This window comes from Rhincodon typus, chromosome 4, assembly GCF_021869965.1.
Source record: "Rhincodon typus isolate 14 chromosome 4, sRhiTyp1.1, whole genome shotgun sequence".
Lineage (NCBI taxonomy): Eukaryota > Metazoa > Chordata > Chondrichthyes > Orectolobiformes > Rhincodontidae > Rhincodon > Rhincodon typus.
In genome coordinates this window covers 55,579,653-55,604,697 of record NC_063335.1, presented here as the reverse complement: position 1 = coordinate 55,604,697, position 25,045 = coordinate 55,579,653, and positions in this window count along the sequence as shown.

Sequence of the window (25,045 nt, the reverse complement as noted above, 5' to 3'; positions counted from 1 at the left end):
GTGTTCATCCAGCTCTACACCTTGTTATCTGAGATGCAAAAAGACAGCTTAATGTCAACCATATAACCATTGTTGGTTGTCATTAAAACCCACCATGGCACACTAATGTTCTTTTGGGAAGGAAATCAACCATTCTTACCTGGTCTGGCCTAAATGTGACTCCAGGCCTACAGCAACGTGGTTGATTCTTAACTGATCTGATATTTTGTTTGGAGAAATTGGAAGAAATGAGAAGAAACAGCTTATTAACCCCTGTGGTCCAGATTGCTGCTATTGGACTATGTTTTCCCGATTATTTCTTCTCTCAATATTCATATTGTGCCTATGTTTGCAAAGGGAGGAATTTAAGAAAGGGTAGAGTTGAAATGAAAGAGTTATAGGGACTTCGGATAGTTTGATTAAGTTTTCATTTTTGTGATGACTCTGGGAATAGTGTTGCTTGATTTCCAAATCACTCTCCCAGTGAATCATGACATTTGATTCACAGCCAGGTTGAAGAGCAGGTTATTTAATAGCTAGGGATAATTGTCTGATTCAGGCAGATATGATATAAAAGAGAATGAGAAAGGAGAATGAGACTAAAAGATGTGAACTTTACTATTCCATAAGAAAGAGAAGGAAAGAAATTGTATTTATAGAGCAACTATCAGGAACAAAGGATGTGCCAAAATATGGTCATTCAGTAATGCAGAAATGCAGTGATTTGAACTTAGCAGAATTCCACAAATAGCAACCGCATAATGAACGCATTGGCCCAGAGCTTCTAAATAGTCAGAGACTGAAAGAATCCTGAAAGACGCAATTACCAGACAAGTTTGTATTTATGATAGGCAACTATCCAGTGTCTGGAATTCTCCAATAAAGTTTCTAACTATGAGTTAGTGTGTTCCAACTTACTTACTTAGTAATTTGTTAGGAAAAGTTAGGGGATTAAGATCATTCAAACTTTTAGCTTTCTATAAAACACTCTCACTGATGGCCCTTCTGACTGCTCATTGATTCTGCAATCCACCCTAGCACCAACCGCAACACAATTACCACCTCAGTCCAACCCAATTAGAATCAAGATGAACCAACACCATCCTCCCTAGAATCGGGGGAGGGGCAGGGGGTTCCGAAATAAATAGGGGACAGAGGCGGAGTTGGACAGAAGATGGATAGAGGAGAAGACAGGTGGAGAGGAAACAGAAAGGTCAAAGAGGCGGGGATGGAGCCAGTAAAGGTGAGTGTAGGTGGGGAGGTAGGGAGGAGATAGGTCAGTCCAGGGAGGACGGACAGGTCAAGGGGGCGGGATGAGGTTAGTAGGTAGGAAATGGGGGTGTGGCTTGAGGTGGGAGGAGGGGATAGATGGGAGGAAGAACAGGTTAGGGAGACGGGGACGAGCTGGGCTGGTTTTGGGATGTGGTACGGGGAGGGGAGATTTTGAAGCTTGTGAAATCCATATTGATACCATTGGGCTGCAGGGTTCCCAAGCGGAATATGAGTTGCTGTTCCTGCAACCTTTGGGTGGCATCGTTGTGGCACTGCAGGAGGCCCAGGATGGACATGTCATCTGAGGAATGGGAGGGGGAGTTGAAATGGTTCGCGACTGGGAGGTACAGTTGTTTATTGCGAACCAAGTGTAGGTGTTCTGCAAAGCGGTCCCCAAGCCTCCGCTTGGTTTCCCCGATGTAGAGGAGGCCACAACGGGTACAGCGGATGCAGTATACCACATTAGCAGATGTGCAGGTGAACGTCTGCTTGATGTGGAAAGTCTTCTTGGGGCCTGGGAGGGGGGTGAGGGAGGAGGTATGGGGGCAGGTGTAGCACTTCCTGCGGTTGCAGGGAAAAGTGCCAGGTGTGGTGGGGCTGGAGGGGAGTTCGGAGAGGACAAGGGAGTCTCGGAGAGAGTGGTCCCTCCGGAAAGCAGATAAGGGTTTAGAGGGAAAAAGGTCTTTGGTGGTGGGGTCGGATTGCAGATGGCGGAAGTGTCAGAGGATGATGCGTTGGATCCTGAGGTTGGTGGGGTGGTACGAGAGTACGAGGGGGATTCTTTTTTGGTTGTTATGGCGGGGACGGGGTGTGAGGGATGAGTTGCGGGAAATGTGGAAGACACGGTGGAGAGCGTTCTCGACCACTGTGCGGGGGAAGTTGCGGTCCTTGAAAAACGAGGACATCTGAGATGTACGGGAGTGAAATGCCTCATCCTGGGAGCAGATGCGGCGGAGGTGCAGGAATTGGGAATAGGGGATGGCATTTTTGCAGGAAGGTGGGTGGGAGGAGGTGTATTCTAGGTAGCTGTGGGAGTCCGTGGGCTTGAAATGGATATCAGTTTCTAGGTGGTTGCCCGAGATGGAGACAGAGAGGTCCAGGAAGGTGAGAGAGGTGTTAGAGATGGTCCAGGTGAACTTAAGGTTGGGGTGGAAGGTGTTGGTGAAGTGGATGAACTGTTCGAGCTCCTCGTGGGAGCACGAGGCGGCGCCGATACAGTCGTCAATGTAACGGAGGAAGAGGTGGGGTTTAGGGCCAGTGTAGGTACGGAAGAGGGATTGTTCCACGTAACCTACAAAGAGGCAGGCATAGCTTGGGCCCATGCGGGTACCCATAGCCACCCCCTTTGTCTGTAGGAAGTGGGAGGAATTGAAAGAGAAGTTGTTGAGGGTGTGGACGAGTTCGGCTAAGCGGATGAGGGTGTCAGTGGAGGGGGACTGGTCGGGCCTGCGGGACAGGAAGAAGCAGACGGCCTTTAGGCCATCTGTATGGGGAATGCAGGTGTATAGGGACTGGACGTCCATGGTAAAGATGAGGTGTTAGGGACCGGGGAATTGGAAGTTCTGGAGGAGGTGGAGGGCGTGGGTGGTGTCACAGACGTAGGTAGGGAGATCCTGGACCAAGGGGGGAGAAAATGGAGTCCAGATAGTTGGAGATAAGTTTGGTGGGGCAGGAGCAGGCGGAGACAATGGGTCGACCAGGGCAGTCAGGTTTGTGGATTTTGGGAAGGAGATAAAAGCGGGCGGTGCGGGGTTGGGGAATGATGAGGTTGGAGGCCGTGGGTGGGAGGTCACCTGAGGTGATGAGGTTGTGGATGGTTTGGGAGATGATGGTTTGGTGCTCGGGGGTGGGGTCATGATCAAGGGGGCGGTAGGAGGAGGTGTCGGAGAGCTGGCGTCGACGATGTAGAGGTCAGTGCGCCATACTACAACTGCGCCTCCCTTGTCCGCGGTTTTATGGTGAGGTTGGGATTGGAGCGGAGGGCTGCACGTTCTGTGGGGGAGAGGTTGGATTGGGTGAGAGGGGTGGAGAGGTTGAGGCGATTGATGTCTCAATGGCAGCTGGAGATGAAGAGGTCGAGGGAGGGTAGGAGGCCTTGGGTGGGTCTCAGCCCGAAACGTCAGCCTTCCTGCTCCTATGATGCTGCTTGGCCTGCTGTGTTCATCCAGATAACACCTTGTTATCTCAGATTCTCCAGCATCTGCAGTTCCTACTATCTCTCCCATCCTCCCTAGTCCTGCTCCCATGACCTTACACTGGCTGCAGCTCTTGCATCCCTTCAGACTCAACTATGTTCCCCAGACTCAATGCAACCCATCTTAACTTGCCCAGTCTAATGGAAGATGCTGTCAACAGTTTTACTGTTAAAGCCTGGGTTCAAGAATACACTGCAGAGCTGAACACAAGTGGTGTGGTGACATGACATCCCCTAACATAAAGATAACATTTGACATTTTTGTATCTTGTGTAAGTAAATATTGAGTCATTAATGACATAGACATGATTTTAAAAAGTTTAATTCATCATGAAGACTTTGAAGTGCCATTGGAAGTGATTAGAGATGCATGAGTTAATATAATGGGACATGAGGAAAAGGAAGCGGGTGAGGGAATGTGAGGCATGAAAGAAAGAAAACCTAATATTGAATGAAACAACAGGGGCCAAGTCTTAGAAAACTGAGGTGGATTTTTTAACAAGCTTGCCTCAAGCCTCAGCAATCACCATAGCAGACTCTGAGCTGTTTCCAGCTTGGCAGGCCAGAATCCAGCATATGTCTACACAGTTCTACCCACTGGAATGGAAACCAAGTTTTTTAATGCATTTGTTCCTGAGTCAGGCCCACATGCTAATATAAAATCCATTTAATAATACCATTCCTACAGTGTTATTGGGTCTAAATCCTGGAAATTCATTCCCTAATAATGCTCCAGGATATGCAATAATTCAAGATGGTAGTTCACCACCAGCTCCTCAAGGACAGTTAAGAATGGGCAATAAGTGCTCACCTCACCAGCCATGATTAAGATCATCGAAATAATTTTAAAGAGCTTATTGGATCATTCTTGAATTGCTTAAAGAATTCTGAGCGATGCTCACTGTAACATGAATACATACATTTGCAAACATTACACTGATATGTAAGGTTAACACAAATAATCACATCAGCATTGGCACTCATTAAGACCCTCTCGATGGAAGATTCTGTGTATATGAGTCCTCTCCATTACCACTGAGGATATGGATGTGGCGGGAATCACCCACAATTCTCCCTTGTGATTGAACCTTAAGATGGTTGGACTCCTGAAATTCTTGCAGACTTCAGGAGTCTGTACTCCATTTACACACGGGTTTTGTTAGACTACTGCCCCTTTTTCCACTATTTGAAGGAGCTGCACCTCAGGTTTGCTTTGGTTTGGTTTCAGCTTCATGCTTTTGATGTTTGGCCCATAGTGTAGGGTATAGGAGTAGGTTGCGGTCGGAAGATTGGAGAACTTTTCTGTCTGCTCTGACCCAAAGTAGCTTTGATAGCTCCAGGTAGTGAGCCATGGAACGAGTATTGATAAGTGGTGAGTAACATTCAAGCCACACAAGTACCAGGCAAGAAGTATCTCTCTCAAGAACAAGGTTAACCATCTCCCCTTGACATTGAATGGTAATACCATTGCCAAATTCTCCCATTATTATCAACCTTGTGTTTTATTTTATTCACTCTTGGGCGTAGCTGGCTGAGCAACATTTATTACTTGTCCCTAGTTGCTTTCAAGAAGGTGGTGATGAACCGCTGCAGTCCATGTGCTGTAGGTCTGAGGGAGGGAATTCCAGGATTCTGGCCCAGCGGTAGTCAAGGAATGGTGATATATTTCAAAGTCAGGATGGTGAGTAGCTTGGAGGGAAACTTGCAAGTAGTGGGTAGTGTTCTCATGTAGCTGCTGCCCTTGTCCTTCTGGACGGAAGTAGTCATGGATTTGGAAGATGCAGTGTAAAGAGCTTTGGTGAATTTCTGAAGTGAATCCTGTAGATAGTACACACTGCTGGAGCTGAGATGACTGAGCACCAACAACTACAACCATCTTCATATGTGCATTCCCATTGATTCCAGTTTTGCCACATTTAGCCTCAATAACAGAGGCTGGCAATCTCACCTCACCTTTGGAATTCAGTTTTTTGTCCTTGTTCGCACCAAAGCTGTTATGATGAGAGGAACTGAATGGCCCTGTAGAACTCAAACTGGGCATCAATGAGCTGCTTTTGTTGAGCATAAACTGCTTGATAGCACTGTTGATGACATCTTCCATGATTTTGCTGATGATGGAGAGTAGACTAATGGGGTGGTAATTGGCTGGATTGGATTTGTTTTGCATTTGGTGTACAGGACAATTTTCCACATTGTCAGCTAGGTACCAGTGTTGTAGCTGTACTGGAAGCTCGGCTGGGGTAGCGGCAAGTTCTGGAGTTTTCAGTACTATTGCTGGAATGTTGTCAGGAACTTTGCAGTATGCAATCCTTCAAATGTTTCCTGACATCATGTGCTGTAAATTGAATTAGCTGAAGACTGATATCTATAATGCTGGGAATGACTGAGGTGGCCGAGATGGATAATCCACTTGGCACTTCTGCCTGAAGAGTGCTGCAAATGCTTCAGCTTTATCTTTTGCATTGATGGCTGGGCTCTTCCATCATTGAGGATGGGATGTTTGTGGTGCCTGTTCCTCCAATAAGTTGTTTAATTGCCCACCATCATTCATGACTGAATGTGACATGACTGCAGAGCTTATTATTGATCTGTTTGTTATGGGATCACTTAGCTCTGTCTATTACTTGCTGCTTCTGCTGTTTGGTATTCACGTAGTTCTGTTTGGTAACTTCTCAGGGTTGCCACTTCATTTTTAGGCACACCTGATGCTGCTTCTGCATGCCCTCCTGCACTCTGCATTGAATCAGATTTAATCCCCTGGATTGATGGCAATGGTTTAGTGGGGTATGCCAGGCTCTGATGTTGCAGAATACATTGGAGTATGGTTCTGGTGCTATTCGTGGCCCACATGGATACCTAGTCTTGAGTTGTTAGATCTGTTTGAAGTCTGTCCCAATTTGATAGTACCCACACAACACGATGGAGGTTACTCGCATTGTTAAGGTGGGACTTTGTTGGTGGAAGGACTATCTGGTGGTCAATCTTACTGATACTGTCATGCATTTGTAGCCGGAAGAATGGTAAGGATGTAGTCAAGTATGCTTTCCCTCTTATTGGTTCCCTCACTGTCTACTAAGTTACTAGAAACTCAACTGAACCAGCAACACAAATGCCACAGAAACAAGATCAGTTCCAAAGATGGATGTCCTGCAGTAAAGAACTCATTTGATTCACCAAAGCTTCTCCACCATTTTCATCACAAGTGAAGTGACAGAGTACACTTCAGTTATCTGAGTGAGACCAGATTCAAGAAACACTAAGAAACAAGTGATCAAATATATCCAGTCAAACAGCAGCCCCTTCACCACTTTGAACTTGCCCCCTTCCACAACTTGTGCACTTTGGTTGCATTGTGTATCATTTACAGGATGCCACTACAGCTGCTACTTGGACTGCACTTAAATCTGCAAACTACACCACATAGGAAAAGCATCAGGAGGTGCACAGGAAGATTATCAACTCCAAGTACCCCTTCAAGTCACAGAACATCTGCACTTGGACATTATTTCATTGTGATTGAGTCAAAATCATGGAATTAACAACAATGTGAGAGCATTTGCCATGTGGAGTGCAATGGTATACATTGAAGACAGCTCTTCACCTTCTCATGAACAATTATAAATGGACAATAAATGCTGGTCTTGCCAGTGATGCATGTGACCATGAAGAAAAAAAGTCCTGTTCCAAATGAATTTTTATTATTTCAATATCAGAATTGGTGAGTTTCATTTTCACTGGTTGTGTAATGAGTCAGCCATCTTGTAAGATTCTTTTGCAAGTATTTCCAGAGAGGCATTAGCTTCTCTGCAAAACCTGCCTTTTTTTGATGTACAACGCAATTTTAGATGAAGCATTCACCAATATGCCGACAGAGGAAATGAACTCTTTAAAATTATTGCCATTTTGCAGACTATGGTCATCAATATTTATGTAGTGAGAGACCTATCAACAGTAAAATTATAGTGCACTATAAATCTGGGAGCAAAATCAAAATCAGATCAATTCACTTCTTGCTGTGTGTAGTGCAAACTCTTGAAAGGCCATAAGGTGGTCATTCTTGGTCCTGGAAAGTGACCAATCTACCTCTGATCTCTACAACTGATAAAGTATCTCAAATGTTTGAGCAAGTTAAGGATAGCTGTTTCACATCGCTCCAAAACAAGACACTGCTGTCAACTCAAAAATATATTTTGCCTATCACATAAATGAGTAAAGTGGTATATGAATTCCCATGCTGATGAGATGCCAGATATGTAGGCTATTTGCTCTGAAGACTGGCAGATCATATTAAACAGCGTATTACTTTGGCTGTATTTAGGACTGTCAGTTAGACCTGCAGTTAGGTGTATTGGAAGCTAACAGACAGGACTCTGCTCTTTGCAGACAGAAAGAACATGTATACACCTGTTTCAACTCAACAAAATAGGTGCCACCATTCATTGGTTCATTTTTCAGGGCACTGTCCTGACCATTCAGAGTCAATCTCCCTGGTTTAAAATTTAAGCAAAGCTTGCCAGTTAGCTGTTAATCAGTAGTAATGGCTGCATTCTGCATCTAACAATTAGAATTTCCTTGCCAACCTTTCAGTATTCTCCTCTTATGCTATCTATATATGATCTGCCCCTTGAATTGGAACCACAAAGCAACAAAGACCTTGATGGAAGTTGTGTACAGGCTTCTTAGCAGTAATCAGGATGTGAGGGAGAAAATAAATTAGGAAAAAAGAAGACATATATAAAAGGCACTATTGGAATAATCATGGGGGACCGCAACATGCAGGTGGACTGGGAAAATTACATTGGTAGCAGATCTCACGAAAAGGAACTTGCGAAATGGTTTTTTTGAAGCAGCTTGTGGCAGAGCCAACTGTAGAACAGGCAATTCTGGATCTGTTGATGCTGAATGAGGCAGACTTGATGAGGTAAAGCTTAAGGTGATGAAATCCCAAGGGGACAGTGACCATAAAATGGTAGAATTCATCCTGCAGTTTGAGAGGGAGAAGCTGGAATTGGATGTAACAGTATTACAATTGAGTAAATGTAACTACAAAGACATAAGGGAGGAACTGGTCAGAGTTGATTGGAAGAATGGCCTAGCAGAGAAGATGGTGGAGCAGCAAATGGTAGGAATATCTGGAGGTAATTCAGGAATCACAGCTTGAATTCATCCCAAGGATGAAAAAAATATACTAAAGGGAGAATGAGTCAACTATGTTGACAAGCGAAGTTTGGTAGAGCATGGGAAAATAGGACTGAGTCAGCACAGCTTAATCAAGGGGAGGTCATACCTGACAAATCTATTAGAATTCTGTGAGGATTTAGTGAGCAAAATAGACAAAGGATAGCCAGTGGACATGATCTATTTGGATTTCCAGATGCCACATAGAAGACTGCAAAATAAGATAACAGACTTTGGTATTAGGGTCAAGGTACAGGCATGGATAGAGAATTGGCTGACTGTCAGAAGGCTGGGAGTGGGGATCAAGGGGTCTTCTACAGGATGGCAGCCAGTGACTTGTGAAGTTCTGCAGGAGTCAATTTTGAGACTGTAACAATCTACTTTGTACATTAAGGATCTGACAAAGGAACTAAGGGCATTTTCGTTCAGTTTTCCAATTATGTTGAGGAAGCTTTGAGGCTGGAGGGACTTGAACATGCTGGGCAAGTGGGCAAAGAAGAGGCAGATGGAATACAATTTGGGAATGTGTGAGGTTTTGTACATTAGTAGAAAGAATAGGGCGTAGACTATTTTCTAAATGGGGTCTGCTTCAGAACTCTGCAGCAAAAAGGGACTTGGGAGTCTTGATTCAGCATTCTCTTATAGTTACCATTTGCGTTCAATAGTATTTAGGAAGGCAAATGCAATGTTAGCATTCATTTCAAGAGGGTTATAATACAAGAGCAGAGATGCACTGCTGAGGCTGTATAAAGCTCTGATCAGGCAGACGATGGGGTCCAGAGGACATTTACAAGAATGATCCGAATATGCAGGGCTTGTTGTATGAGAAGCAGTTGAGGACTCTGGATCTGTACTCAATAGAGTTTAGAAGGATGAGGCAGGGGGTGGGCCGGGGGTTGGGGGGTGGTGGAGGTGTGCGGGATCTTACTTAAACTTACAGTAAACTGAGAAGCCTGGATAGAATTGATGTGAAGAAAATGTTTTCCCTTGTTGGAAAGACTAGGACCCGAGGGCACAGCCTCAGAGTGAAGGGATGACCCTTTAGAACTGAGATGAGGAGGAATTGCTTCAGTCCGGGGTGATGAATATATGATTGATAGATTCTTGATTAGTGAGGAGTTCAAAAGTTATGGGGAGAAGGCAGGAGAATGGAATTGAGAAACATATCAGCCATGAATGAATGGTGGAGCAGACTCAGCCTAATTCTATCCTCGATTTTATGGTCATATGATCACTGCATGTAACCTGATTATATATGTGCTGGAAGCATGCTGCTCTGTTGCAACAAAATAACTTAATGCTAGCCCAAACAATTGTATATCAGAAGACGATAATGTTTATACATAATAGTTGTTTATAATAAATGTCGGTTAGATTCTTTCTACTACAACATCTACATCCAGTGTCCTATGTTATAAGGGATAACACAGCATTGTTGCATTAGGCAAAACATCCTGTTGGAGTCTAATTCAACTTTGTTGCAGAATCATATTTTTCCATACACACAAAGTATTAAATTTGATAACTCAGCATTAACTTTACCATTATAGCATAAGTTGGAGGGGGGGGGGTGGTCAGTTTAGTTCAGTTGGCTGGACAAATTGTTTGTGTTGCAGAACAACACCAACAATGTGGGTTCAATTCCTACACTGGCTGAGGTTACCATAAAGGATTCTCCTTCTAAACCGCTTCCCTTTCCTAAGGCATGATGACCATCAAGATAAACCACCACCAGTCATTTCTGTTTAACTGAAGTGTAGTCCTATGATCTGGTAAGGTTTTGACGGCTTTACGCTTTTAGAGCATGAGTACAACCTTACTGCTTTCAGGCTCTTGTCACAAAAGATCAATTTCACCAAGCTGAAACCTCAGAGAGACAATAGGAACTTTAATTTTAAAAGGATATTTCATCCTGAAAGTTTCACAAGTTGTGCCTTCACAAATCAGAAAAAATAATTTTTGGTGAATTAGTCAAGATTGAACAACCAGGGAAGAGGAACAAACTGAGTTTAAACGCACTTGAACTTCCTCTCTTAATGACAACAACTGTAATTTAACAGCACATTATCAACTATTTCAAACTGCTTGACAGAAAGACTATAAGGAAAGTCCGAGATTGAGTAATGTCAGACAATATAAGGAAAAAAAATCAAATGTTTGGCAAGGGAATAGTTTATGGGGATGTAAGAGAGTTGGGGATAGATGGAGACAGAATTGCTGGAAACGCAGTTACACTTGATAGTGCAATGGAAATTGGGATGTTTAAAGGTCAAGTTCAAAGGTTGATGCATGCATTTTTGAGGGCTATATGGCTAGAGGATATGGCAAAAAATAGAGGGTTGAGGTCATGTAGTCTTTTTATGTTCTCTTCACAACTTTCTTGCCTACTTATCTTAGTGTCAGCAGCAAACCATACCTTCCAGCAACTGTAGGAGATTTCATAACAAAGATGAGAATTTTAGAACTGAGGTGTTGCTTCTTTGAGAGCCAATGCAGGTTAGTAAGGATAGGGATGGAGTGATTGGGAGTTGGAGCATGTTAGAGATGGGAATGTAGAGTTTTGGATGATTTATTATTTACAAAGGATTAGCTATGTGGGGTTGGCTGGGATTGAATAGTATACATCAACTTTTGGGAGAGCTGAGGCTTGGGTTAGTGAATTTATGTTATAAATGTGAATTTATGTTATATAAAGGTTGCCTGTCCAACCTTTCCTCATAAGATAATCCACTCATTCCAAGTATTAGTGTAGAGAAACGTCTCTGAGCAGCTTTCAATGAATTTAATCCCCTTTAACTCTTTAAACAAAGTGACTAATATTCTACACAGTATGCCAGATGCGAGCTCACTGCTGCACTGAATAATTGGATAACAACCCCCTAGTATTATATTCAATTCCCGTTGCAATAAATGATAACATTGTATTAACTATTCAAAATTCTTGTTAACCTGTGTTATAAAGTTGTATACAGTAAGTGTGAATTGGAAGGCAGGTAGCTAGAATTTGTTTATAAGAATGATAAGGGGAAATAGCACATGGCTCCTTTAAGAAGTAAAGCGTTTTTCTAAGCTTCAAGATTTATATAGAAAATGTGTAAAAACAGCTGAAGGGAGTATAACCAGTTCTGAAATTGAAACATGTATCAGTTGGAAACATTAGGCTTGTTTTGATGTTTTGGCAATTAATTTAAACCAAGCACTTAACATTGAAAGCCAATTGAATTTAAATCTGATGGTTTTGACAACCTCAGACCAATGCTACTGTAAGAAAATTGATATGTCATCTTAGGGTATATGAGGAGAAATCGCTAAGCTCTCTAAGAAAGTACCATCCATCCATAAAAGGTACAATGGCAGTTCTGGCTAAAAGTCCTCATAGACGACTTTCATAGAGAAAACATCCCTGACAGCCGCATCAGCAGAAGAAAGGCTTTTATGACTTGAGAACAGCAAAAGAAAGGCATGTAAACTTTGAGAGACCAAGTTTTAATTTATTTTATTATATTATTACTTGGGTTTATATAAGTGGGACTTGTGTTTACTGAAACAGAATTTAGATCAGTTAGGGAATAGTCAGGAGTTAAGGGGGAAATTGTTTGGTTTGTTAGTGATTTTGTTAATTTATTCACTGTTACGGTTAAATCAATATAGGGTTACTTGCTACTTATGAAGTGAATATCAGGGATTTTCTTTCATTTAACCTCCTCTTCTCCATAACAGTTTAACAGATTTGGCAAGATGAGGCGAGCTTCTTTGGGTGTTTTGGGTTAAATTATTAGCTGGGGATGTCTATTCCCGCCGTAACAGGTTGGGGGCCTGTGTTTTGATCTTAATTATCAGAGGGATTCAACCTCCCCTTCCTAACACCTGCATACAAACCTTTGTGATTCATGCACTAGAGTATTCAGATCTCTCTGTTATGTCAGAGATTTGAAATCTGTCACATTTTGGATCATATGCTTCTCTTTTATTCCTGTTGAAAAGGACAATTGTACATTCTCTCACATTATATTCCGTTTGCCAGATATATTTACCCATTCACTTAACCTATTTATATTCCTTTGTAGTGTCCTTATGTTCTCTTCGCAATTCATTTGCCTGCCTGTCTTCGTATCACCAGCAAACCATATCTTCAGTAAAAAGGGCAAGGGAAGCCAGGTGTGCGCGCAAACCAAATGTTGGTGCCATTATATGCATTATTTAATTTATTTTGTGGAAATTTATGGTAACTAAGATAATTCATGCAGCTTCATTATAGCTTAAACATAATTTTTAAAAAATGTATTTTGGGAGAGGTATTTTGGAGAAATACAGAATGTGCGATATTATTAGGCGCTTATCGTGTAACTTTTAATGTTTTGGAATTATATGTAAGAGTGTTTGATTATGTGCAACTTATTTCTCCACCCATCACACATTTGGTTGAACAATAATTCCTTTCATTTACCTTTGAAGGTTGGAACTCAGTATTTTTAAGTACAATGAGCTTAATTTTCGTCTGAAGATCATAACATCCAGTGATACTGTGCTGGACAGGATGATCCTCTTCACTACATTATGAAGAGATATGAATGCTTCTGCCTCAGTTCATGTAATTCTCTGCTGGTACAAAGGCTTCTATGGACTATCTTACATGATTGATGATAATTGCTCCATTGCGACTTGAATATGAACAAAATTCTGCTGTTAAAAGATGAATTCAAATTATTCCTGGACCACAAGTTTAATCCCTCTTACTCAATGTAGTACTTTTATATTCTACAGTGGATATTCCCTTTGCCTTAAACAATAGAATTAATTTGAATCTATACAGTGTCCTTATCCTAAGAAACTTTAGAGGAGTGTTATGAAACAAATTAATGCCAGTTTGATTTTGGTCATATAAAATTGCTGACAGGAGCAATATTTTTAAAAGTATTGAAGTACTGATTGATTAAAAGGGGGAAGTATATCAATTTAGCAACCAGTCACCAGCTTTTATATTGAAAATGTATATCAAGTGACCTGAAGCAGCACTAAATCCAATCTAATTCAGATACCAAGAGGAAAATCACTTGCTGTAAAGGATTGGCACGGTAGCTCAGTGGTTAGCACTGGTGCCTCACAGTGCCAGGGCCAAAAGATTAGTCTAAAGAAGAAAAATAGTGTGAGAGGAAGCTAGCCTGAAATGTGAGAATGGATGACAAACATTTCTACATGTATTTAAAAAAGGAAAGGAGTAAATACAGTGAGTGCTGCTCCTCTAGAAAGTGAGAACCGGAAGTTAACAGTAGATATAAGGAGGCTGCAGATTCATCTAGTCAAATTGAAAAAGTGGACAAAAAATTGGCGAATGGAGTATGATGTGGAAAAATGTAAAGTTGCTCACTTTGCAGGAGGAATTAAAAAAAAGGGTTAAATAGGGAAGAATCGCAGAATTCTGAGGTACTGAGAGCTACAGGTGTTCTAGTGCCTGAGTCACAAAGTGTTGGTATACAAGTACAGTATGTAATCAGGAAGGCTAATGGGATGTTATCCTTTATTACAAGAGGAACTCATTTTAAAGTAAAGATGTTATGTACAGTACGTAGAAGGTTAAAGGAATGTTATCGTTTATTATGAGAAAAATTGAACATAGAAGTAATGAAGCTATGTTACCCTTATGCAGAGCCAGTTCAGAGAAGCTTTACTAGATATTCCTAGATATTTGCTAGATATTACCTCATATTCTGCCTTGGGAGCCTACAGCCCAATGACCTAAATGTGGATTTTACAAGTTTCAAAATCTCCCCACCTCTGGCCTCATCCCATGACAAACCTTCCCTCTTATCCTGCCTTCTTTACCTGACACAACCTGTCCATCTTTTCTCCCACCTATCCACCCCTCCCACCCAACTGACCAATCCCCACCACTCCCTACCTGCACTCACCTATCACCATCTCATCTACCTTCCCCAGCTGCACCCCTCCTCTCTCTATTTATTTCTGAGCTCCTTTCCCCTTCCCCATTTCTGAAGAAGGGTCCCAACCTGAAACATGAACTTTACTGCTTCTCTGATGCTGCCTAGTTTGCTGTGTTCCTCCAGCTCCACCCTGTGTTATCTTTACTAGATTAATATCTGGAATGAGTCATACGAGGGCAAGTTGGACAGGTTGGGCTTATTGCCACTGTTTAGAAGAGGGAGAGGTGACTTGATTGAAACATAAATGATTCTAAGGGGTCTTGGTGTGATGAATTGGGAGGGGTTTCTTCCTCTTGTTGAAGAATCCAGAACTAAGGGTTACTGTATTAAAATCTCCCTCTGTAAGTATTATCTTTTTAACTATCTCCCATGATATTCCTTATCTTCCCTCTGATCCCACTGTAATCCAAATCATCTTGTCCAGCCTTAGTCTTACATTGACATATATGTTCCTGGGAGAGTTTGATGTAGATTGTGAGGTGGGAGAGAGGCAGATCTACCAAAGGGCGGCACGGTGGCTCAGTGGTTAGCATCGCTGCCTCACAGCGCCAGGGACCTCGGTTTGATTCCACCTTCTGGCAACTGTCTGTGTGGAGTTTGCACATTCTCCCTGTGTCTGCGTGGGTTTCCTCCAGGCGCTCCAGTTTCCTCCCATAGTCCAAAGATGTGCAGGTTAGGTGAATTGGCCATGCTAAATTGCCCATAGTTTTCAGGGATGTGTAGATTAGGTATGTTATAGGGGGATAAGTCTGCATGGGATGTGCTGAGGGTTGGTGTGGACTTGTTGGGCTGAAGGGCCTGTTTCCCCACTGTAGGGACTCTAAGTCACCTTATACAAAGCCCTCCTTCCCTAGTGTGCCTAATTACCCAGGCTTCCTTACCTGGCTTTCCCCTAGCACTGTGTTTCTCCCCTCTGCATTGGAGTTTACTTGTTACATACCCTAGAATCCTTTCAGTGCCCTGACAGCCATGTCCTTTAAATTTCATTCCCTCATTTTTGTCTCTACTGAAACCATCTTTAACTGAATCATTTCTGCTCAGCTGCAGGGTCAGAATTAGCCAGTCTGGCTGCCTCACTTGAGCAGACTTGTGGCCTGGTCAGGCTTCATCCCTTACATTAAATGTTTAACAACATGCAAGACCACAGATGACTGAAACTACTTGTGAGCTGAGGCTTCATACCTAATACAAGAAGCATTTGCAGAAAGGAACAGCTTAGTTTTGAAGGAGCCAAGCAACTAAAAAGATTTCTACTCACTGTAGCTTGGAGGAACAAGTCTACCTCACCAGGTACACACCACATATATATGGTAATCTTTGTGAAAAGAGGTTTCCCATTTTTAATGAACATAATTAACCAAATGAATGTAATTCCAGCAGACTATTCACAGCATACTAATTAAAGCAAAACAGGTTCCTAACCATTAATGTCTAGAAAGCCAACCTGTCTGCAAGGTTTCAAAACCTAATACCAAAATTTTGACTCGCTTTCCAGAAAGTGAATTAACATTTCTGGGATTCTGTTGCAAACTCATTGTATTTCATCCTGCTATTCAACTCCACAAATCTTCCCACTGTCTATATATTTCTCTTTGAAATCATTCCCTTTAGCTACCGATCCAGTTTATTCTTAAACCTTCAACTAGTTTCTTCTTCAATCACTGTCAGTGTAAACATTTGTTCTGCTACTTTTAATCTTAAATCCTTCATTTTAGACTCCTTAATCACTAGAAAGATTTGGACCTTGATTTTAACAGCCACTGTGGGAGAAGGTTACTTACTGAAGCAGTCACTCTAGCTAGTTGAATCAGAGATAGTAGGAACTGCAGATGCTGGTGAATCTGAGACAACAAGGTGCAGGGCTGGATGAACACAGCAGGCCAAGCAGCATCATAGGAGCAGAGAGGCTGACGTTTCGGGCCTAGACCCTTGACAGGTTAAAGTTATCCCAATATTATTTCAGGACAGCGCTGCATTTTTGAAGGCAGCCTGATTAGAATGTCCTTTCAGAATATAGAGCTGTCCCATTATGTAAAAGAAAAGGAGTGGTGCAGCAATCTGCACAAGATTGCCACTGTTTAGAAAATTCAGCCTAATGTTATGTAAATGAAGGGAGGCAAAGGGCTTTGTTGTTTACAATGAATAAAGGGAGTTCTAAAGGAGGAAGAATATTGACCAGTGGTTCACAAGTATTGAAAAAATCTATGATATGGAGATAATGGTATTGGATTGGGGTGGACAAGGTCAAAAATCACATGACACCAGGTTTAGTGCAAGAGGTTTATTTGAAAATGCAAGCTTTCGAAGCTCAGCTCCTTCCTCAGGGGTAGTGTAAGTCTCCTACCTAACTGATTAAAGATTCAACAAGAGGTGATCAGTTTTAGGGTTGTTACCATTCTGCTTATAAATTCTGTGTCTTATACCCTCTCTTTCACACCACGCCTGAGGAAGGAGCTAAGCTCTAAAAGCTTGCATTTTCAAATAAAACTGTTAGACTATAACCTGGTGTCATATGATTTTTGACATTGAGAAAAGCAACATTGGCCAACGTTAAACGACATATATGTTTAGAAGTAGTAGTGATTCTTTATCCTGTTCAGGACAGTGGATGTGGAGAGAATAGTAGAATTGACAGTTGTGCAATAGTAGCATGGTGATTGTAGCTTTTGTTGGAGGTCAGAAGGCATCATTTTGAGTTGGTAAGAAAATAATGAAGCTTGAAGCAACGTGCAGAAACAATTTTGACTGAATCTTTTTTATAGGACCTTTTAATGGAAGAAGAAATGTTGAACTGTGTTGACAGGGTGATGACATGTCACTGATCAATGATATACTTCTCAGACACATTATATTAAATGTACAACATCTTGAATTGTGGGAGCAATGGATCATAAATGAAGGTCTTATTGAGTGTCAGTGTTTTGGGCAGATTTTAATGTCTGACTGGCAGTGAGATTGTCAATGACACCCACAAATGCCTCAATTCACTCAGAAGTAATTCATGGAAAGATTCATTCTCAATTGCTTTACTGAGTAAAGTGTGAGTCATGTAGACAAACTGAAAACACTACAGTACTGTGGAACACTCACTCATTTCTGGCATTCTCCAATATATGAAACTTCATGCTCTTAAAAATGTTCTTCAATCCTGAACCCCTCACTTCCATTTCCACTCTTCATACTTCCCCCTTTTCCTTCTCCTTTTACTTCTGAACACTTTTTCCACTCATCGTGCCTCCTTTCTCAGGAGCTTTCCTTTCAAAATTATCTCCACACTTCAGTATTCTCACCTATCATGTGAATCCCAGATTCATGGTCATTGCTTGACCAAACTCTTTATGTGTCTTTGCTGCTCCCATCGTATTAATTACAGACAAGGTCACCTTGGATCACTTCCTCTCAACCCACAGGGTGCTTCATGCATGTAACAAGCTGCCAGAGGAAGTGGTGGAGGCGGGTACAATTACAACATTTACAAGACATCTGGATGGGTATATGAATGGAAAAAGTTTAGAGGAATATGGGACAAATGCTGACAAATGGGACTAGGTAGATTGGGATGTCTGGTTGGCATGGATGAGTTGGACTGATGGGTTTGTTTTTGTGTTGTATGACTATGTGCAATCGCTCACCATTGAGATAAAATGCTTTTTTTATTTTCATCTTCCAAAATAGATAATTTCACATTTTCCCATATTGTACTTTGCCAGATCTTTGCTCACTCTCTTAACTTAATTATATCCCCTTGCATCCCTTATGTCCTCTTCACAACTTGATATCTTGCTCATCTTTGTGTGATCAGCAACTTTGGCAACCATATTTCAGTCCTTCAACCAGATCATTTACATAAATTATAAAAGTTGTGTCCCCAGCCCTGATCCCTGTCATGTCCCACTTCTTACATCTTGCTACTTGAAAATAAATTATTTATCCCTGTTCTGTTTTCTCTTAACCAGCCATTCCTCTATCTATGGCAATATATTACCCCTATATCATCAGGTTTTATTTTCTGCAATAACCTTTGATATGTCACCTTATCAAATGTCTCCTGGAAATCTAAATGCAGTATATCCACTGGTTCCCCTTCATCCACAACACCTACGATGTCCTTGAACAACTCCAATAAAGTAGTCAATTCTGATTTCCCTTTAACTAAACCATGTTAACTCTGCCTGCTTTAAAATTAATTAGTAACAACTTCTTACAATTTTCCTATCACAAATGTTGATCTCATTGACCTGTAATTTCCCACTTTCTGACTCACTACTGTCTTGAATAAGCAATCTTCATTTGCATTTGTTCCAATCTAGTGTGACTTGCTCTAAATCTAGGGAATTTGGGGATTTTAAAAACATTGCATCAACTATCTCACTAGCCACTTCTCTTAAGGCCCTAAGATGAGGTACATCAGGACCTAAATACTTGTCAGCCCACAGTTCCAATAATTTGCTCAGTACCACTTCGCTAGAGACTAGAATTTTCTCAAGTTCCTCTAACCAACTGTTTTTATAGGATGGAATTGTACGGAGGTCTGAAAAATGTGGGCTACTTTGAGAAATGTGGCAAAAAAATGTGAGAAGTCCAGAGAGGACTATCACAACACAGCTTGCAGCCTCTTTTAAGCAGGTTTTTGGATGTTGAGACGCAAGACTCTGTAGGCAGCAGCTAGTTATATATGAAGGGGGATTATTGCTTGTTAACAACGTTATTAATTGCATATCTTGCCTCATTAATATACACCTTCCGATCCTACCACATGTCACAAGCAAACTGGAACTTGAGAATTCTCGACACAGAAGTCAGAGCGGGTACCTGGTGACTGCATGTAGGAGCAGATTCTGGAATCTGTACTGAAAACAACAAATGCTAGAGATCACAGTGGGTCAGGCAGCATCCATGGACAGAGAACTTGCTGTGATCTCCAGTATTCGTAGTTTTCAGTACGTGGTGACTCCAGCCTGCTGCTGGCTGCAAAATGCTGCTATGTTGTTTGGCACAACAATCCATGGTAATCAGCAACATGCACACCTTGTCCATGGATATTAGCATCCAATATTTGCCAATCCCTCAGCATAGTCAAGAGACTTCTCCAATCCACTTACAGGAACAGTTTTAAATTACTGACCTGTAATATAGCGTGCATTAGTAACTGGCATTGAATAGGTACTTCAAGGAGACTATGCGCACAATGGCAGCACCCAACTCATGGATTGGACCAGATTACATCTCAGGGCTGCTCAGTTCGTATTTACCTACAAGCTCACATCATCCTTGCCTTGCCTTGCCAATTAGCATAGTCACACAGCCAGGTAGCCTTCCTTGCTGGATAACTCCTCAGCAAAGTGGGTGCACATCTTGCTACTTCAATTTCACACCTGCACCAATTGCTAGCAGCTTATACAGCAAATACACTGCATGTATAGCAAGCAGGCAGCTATGTCACAAAGTCTTAGGGGATAGTCCTCGCTGAAGCCATTGAATTACCTGTCCATCAGTGGATCCCAGCAGAGTACATCAATGTCAGCCTCCGATACCACAGTGGATTGGCTACAGTCAGTTGTCAGGTTGGAATATTCTCAGTCAGGTGTTTCATGTCTCTGTAGTCTAGGGAGAAAGCTACTGTCAAACCCGTGGCTCCATAGATTCTAGTCTGTAGCATTTAGGCCAATGCAGTCAACAGATGTGCAGGCTTCAGTCAGGGATCTGGGCACTTCTTGCCTGAGGCTGTCCAGTTTGGTCATTTATTGGGGTAGGCTACAGAGACTCACTGGGTCTATCCAAAGAAACTTGGAGAAGGGGTGGTGGGAACATGAAAGGACTCAAGAACCTATTCATCGAGTTTGGGTGTTACAAACTGGGGTCTAGGAAGGATGATGGGTGCGAAGGGAGGCAATTGTATTTGTGAGGGGGTAATACAGGAAAGCACCAATGGGAAGGTAGCCATGGTGGTGGGGTAGGGGGGAGAGTTTGTCCACTCTCAAGCACATCTTGGCTTCAGGTGCTGTCAATGTACAATTTCATATACAATGGAGTGGGAAGTGGCTTGGTTTGTGGGGTTGATGGAAGATAGGCAGATACAGGTTCATGCAAATTGAGAACTGGAGATATACAAAGATAATGACATTCAAGGGAATAATTACCAGGAGTGGAATCTGGAAGTTTGGTATCTCAATGACACATAGAGGTAGAGGCTGGAGGCCACTTGCTGAAGACCACATCAATTAACAAGAAGAATCCTGCAGATTCCATGGTTTGTCTCCACACCCAGCACTCCAGCCATGTGTATTACTTTAGGTCACCAAAATACATTAAAACTCTACCAGGGATTATAATACTTCACTTTCATAGACATGACCATGAATGGACCATGGACTATCTCAGTGGCTACTCATATTCTGATGGTTTGTCTCCCCTTACAGGGATATACTATGCTGGCCTTTTGAAGACTGCACTCCAGAACAGGCACAATTCCAGGGTTTTCAAATGCAGTGAGCTTTACCAAGCCAACATTGCCATTGCGTTGATTCCCTGAGCTGTAATCTGGCTCATTAACTCAACATTGGCATTATTTCTTATGTTTTTCTTTTAATATTGCAAGGGTGTTCAGTTACATCCACAACCTAAATCTCCATTGACATAATAGCACCTTTAAGTTAATTTTTGGTCAATAAAATCAAAATGACTTCCTTGTGTGCAAACATGACACTCTGTCTTTTAGTCAAAATCTCTTTAGCTTACTTCAAGAATGTTATTGCAATGCCTTATACATTCAAATAAAATCCAAACAATGGCTTCCTCACTTTGATTTTCATTTTGCTATCCAACACATTTACTCTTCCACCCAGTTCATGAAGCACATTCTTCTAACCCAAAGGAAGGATGGGATTTTCCTTCCTTTTCTCCTCTGTTGATAGAAACACACTTTCAATGAGTCATTTACATTTGTGATGGAAAGCATGTAGTATAACGGGCTTCAAGTTATGTCTCTTCCTCACTTGCTTGACGACAGACTTTGCTGTTCCATTGTGTCAATTCACACCAGATACGTAAGTTGCAGTGAAGAATTTTGCTTCCTGAATCATTTCTTCCAATGCATATCTCACCATTTCTGTTTTCCAGATTGCCTTGGAGTTTAAAACTTTCATTGTCCTTCTCACGATGAAGCTCCAGCAATTCATCAGCCTCAGGTATTAATTCTACACTTTACAAACTGTTTTGATTTATCAGCAGATCTGTTCCAGTTCAAAGCATTTTTGATGGCCACTTCTGACACTTTAAGGTCACTAGGCTTCAATTGAACATCTATGTTGGATTTGCTTCTGCAAGTTTAAAATGGAAGGATTTTAAGTCTTTATTCAAATGCTTTATTTTGTGTGAAAGATGGTGAAATGTTCTTAGCACTTTGAGTGGTTTATTAGCAAATTCATTGTGCCTGAACAAAAGCTCACTTTTCACATTGATCATTTTTACCTTTAATTCATCATCAGCAACAATAACCTTTTTTTTCTGAAGAAGGGTCTAGGCCCGAAGCGTCGGCTTTCCTGCTCCTCTGATGCTGCTTGGCCTGCTGTGTTCATCCAGCTCTACATCTTGTTATCTCAATAACCTTTTTGTGTTTGGCCACTGTGTGGGGAGCTTGGCAAGATCAGCATGCTTAAGAAACTGCTGCAGCACGCTTATTGCCATAAAACCATTGATCCTGGTCAATATGATACTAACCATTTCAAAACGTAATTCACGCAGTAAGAAATCCTTTTACTCACTTCATAACTTAATTTTGTACAAGGGGACAGGTTCACACATCCTGTGAATACTCCCTAATAATACTCTTTCAACAACTAAATCATTTGGAACACAAATTACATCATCATTAACAGTAATTATTGAATTAACACTGTATCTATCAAAATATTGCTTGCCTATTTTATCCGCGGGGTAAAGGAGTACATCCATAATAGAGCTAAACTCTCTGTTACGTCCAATAACCTATACAATTTAACAGTATTCAAGAAAATACCCCATTGATGATCCTGAGCTGCATTCCCCATTCTATTACATTCTGACAGAACAAATTTTGTTTGTGCCTTTACTAATAGTTCATCATTCCACATTCAACATTGAACATGAATGTGTTCTATTGGTTGCAGTGAAAATGTGCAGGCTTTCAGGCATCAGCTCTTCCCTAAACAGCTCCTTTCATGCCTGAGGAGGGGATCCCTTTGCATTCTCAGCTTCCCCTGCTCTCTCCTGGCTGTTTGTCTTCTTTTAGTGTTTCAGGTAGAAATTCCACAAGCTAAGAGGTAAACATTTTAAATTCTGCTCCATGAATGACAGTTGGTGCAAAATCAATTGCTATTTTAAACCTGCAATTTTTTTTTGTTAACCAAATATATTGATAGGTATGGAAAATATGTAAAGCAGGTGATAGCTTAGTGATGTTGCTCCTAGATTCATAATTCAGGGACCTAGGGAATGTTCAAATCCTGCCTCTGGAATTAGGAATCTAATGATGGCTACAAAACCACTGTCAATAGTCAAGAAAAACACACCTGGTTCACAAATGCCCTTTAAGAAATCTGTCATCCTTACCCGATCTGGACTACATGTGACTCCAGACCTAGAGCAATGTGCTTGACTCTTAACTGCCCTCTGGGTAATAAGTGCTGGCCTAGTCAATGGCCCACATCCTGTGACTATATTAAAAAAAGGGTCAAAGACTCAAGATCCATGGAATTTGATCAATGATTAATCATGATCTTATCAAATCAACAGGCTTAAGTGAGGTTAAATGGCCTACTCCTATTGCTATGCTCCTTAGGCAGTCACTGGTATTGTTTTTTTTAACTAGTGTTGTTTTTTAACTAACATAAAATTCTAAATGTAATTGCTGCAAAGACATGATTTTATGAGGTAAAAGGTGAATCTTTTCATGTGAACAATGCCCTAAATCTTTTCTCGTGGGTAGCAAGCACGGAGATGGGAAGGGTACATAATTAGGCCAGGTTCATGGTTTACCTAAACTCCCCCACCTTTCTGACATCACTAGCATTGAGTTCTGGTTGGGAAGATCTGTGTTTGATCATTCTGTGCCACTGCCGACGGAAGCCCAAAAGTAGATTATCAAGGAACACTTAAGGGCCTCAGCGCGTTGCCACTGGGATTAACCCAGCAGCAGGAGGCTCACTGCCACATGACGCTCATGATGGCTGCTACCCCTTTTCCATCTCCCTACCCACCCTGGCAGTTTGCCATTTCGAGCAAAGGGGGATGGGTGGCGGTGCGGGGGAATGAATCAAAGGCAATCAGTGCAGGATCGAGGGACTGAACACCACAAATCCCAGCATGATAATGTCCATCTGACATAATTTCCTCTGTCCTAGATTTCACACAATTCTGGAAATCCTTGGATGTCTTCCGACAGCAGCCAAGGCTCCCCTACTGAGCAGAAGAGTTGTTAGCCGCTGATAGGCTCACAACTCTTTCCGGGAAGAACTTATGCCCTATCATCTTGCAATGTTATGTCACTGCCTAATTGGCCTGTGGTATGGAGACCATCCCTGAGAAAGAAAGCACTAGACTCTCATCGGCTCCCCCAAGACCCCCAACACATCACCAGGATTTCCCCTTAATCATTTTCAACTAAAACCCCTATTCTTGTTACTATTATTTGTCTGGGAAAAGTGAAGGTGGAAACAAGTGTCCTCATTTTATTATCAGGAGATTCAGCTGATCTTAGCATATTGATGGCAATAAAGCTAGGCTTCATCTCACCATCCTTGGTCCTAGCCTGGGAAGAAATGTAAAAAGGAGGAATGATTTGATCACAACATGTTTAGCAATGAAATGGAACAGTTAGAACTTAGAGATCACACAGTGGTGGACAGTAATAGAAAACTGGGCTCAATGTGAAGGTTTATCAATAATCTACATGTTTTTCTTATTTTATCATGATTGCATGAATGTTTCTATTTTCACCATTCATTCCTCCTAGCTTTGATTATAGTCTTGTTTTAGTTTTGCATAGGCTTAAAAGCTTTTCTTTTCCAATGATGATGCAGGCACTGACAAAGTGTTTATTCAAAAAAGGTTTTTGGGGGTTACTCATTGGCTGATTAATGAGATGCGATTTTACAGAGGTCTTTTTTTGGAGCAGGGAATAGACTGGCATTTCTGATTAAATAGCAGCACGTTTGCTTTTCTCACTGCTTAAGATGGATTTGCTTTTGACAGAATTAGGCTTTGATTGGATTGTACTAGATTCTGCTGTTTTTAGCAGGAATAGACACTAATGTATATGAATAAAACATGATTATTTGAAGAATTTATAGCTGTATAAAATTTACATGGCGTTTTCTCTGTGTGACATGTGCATTCAAATCAACAGCATTGTAAGAATTTGTGGAATTAGTCATGGGCTCTCTGCAAAGTGTTCTGATAGAAAGACCCATTTCACTCATTTGAAATGATTAAATATGAAACT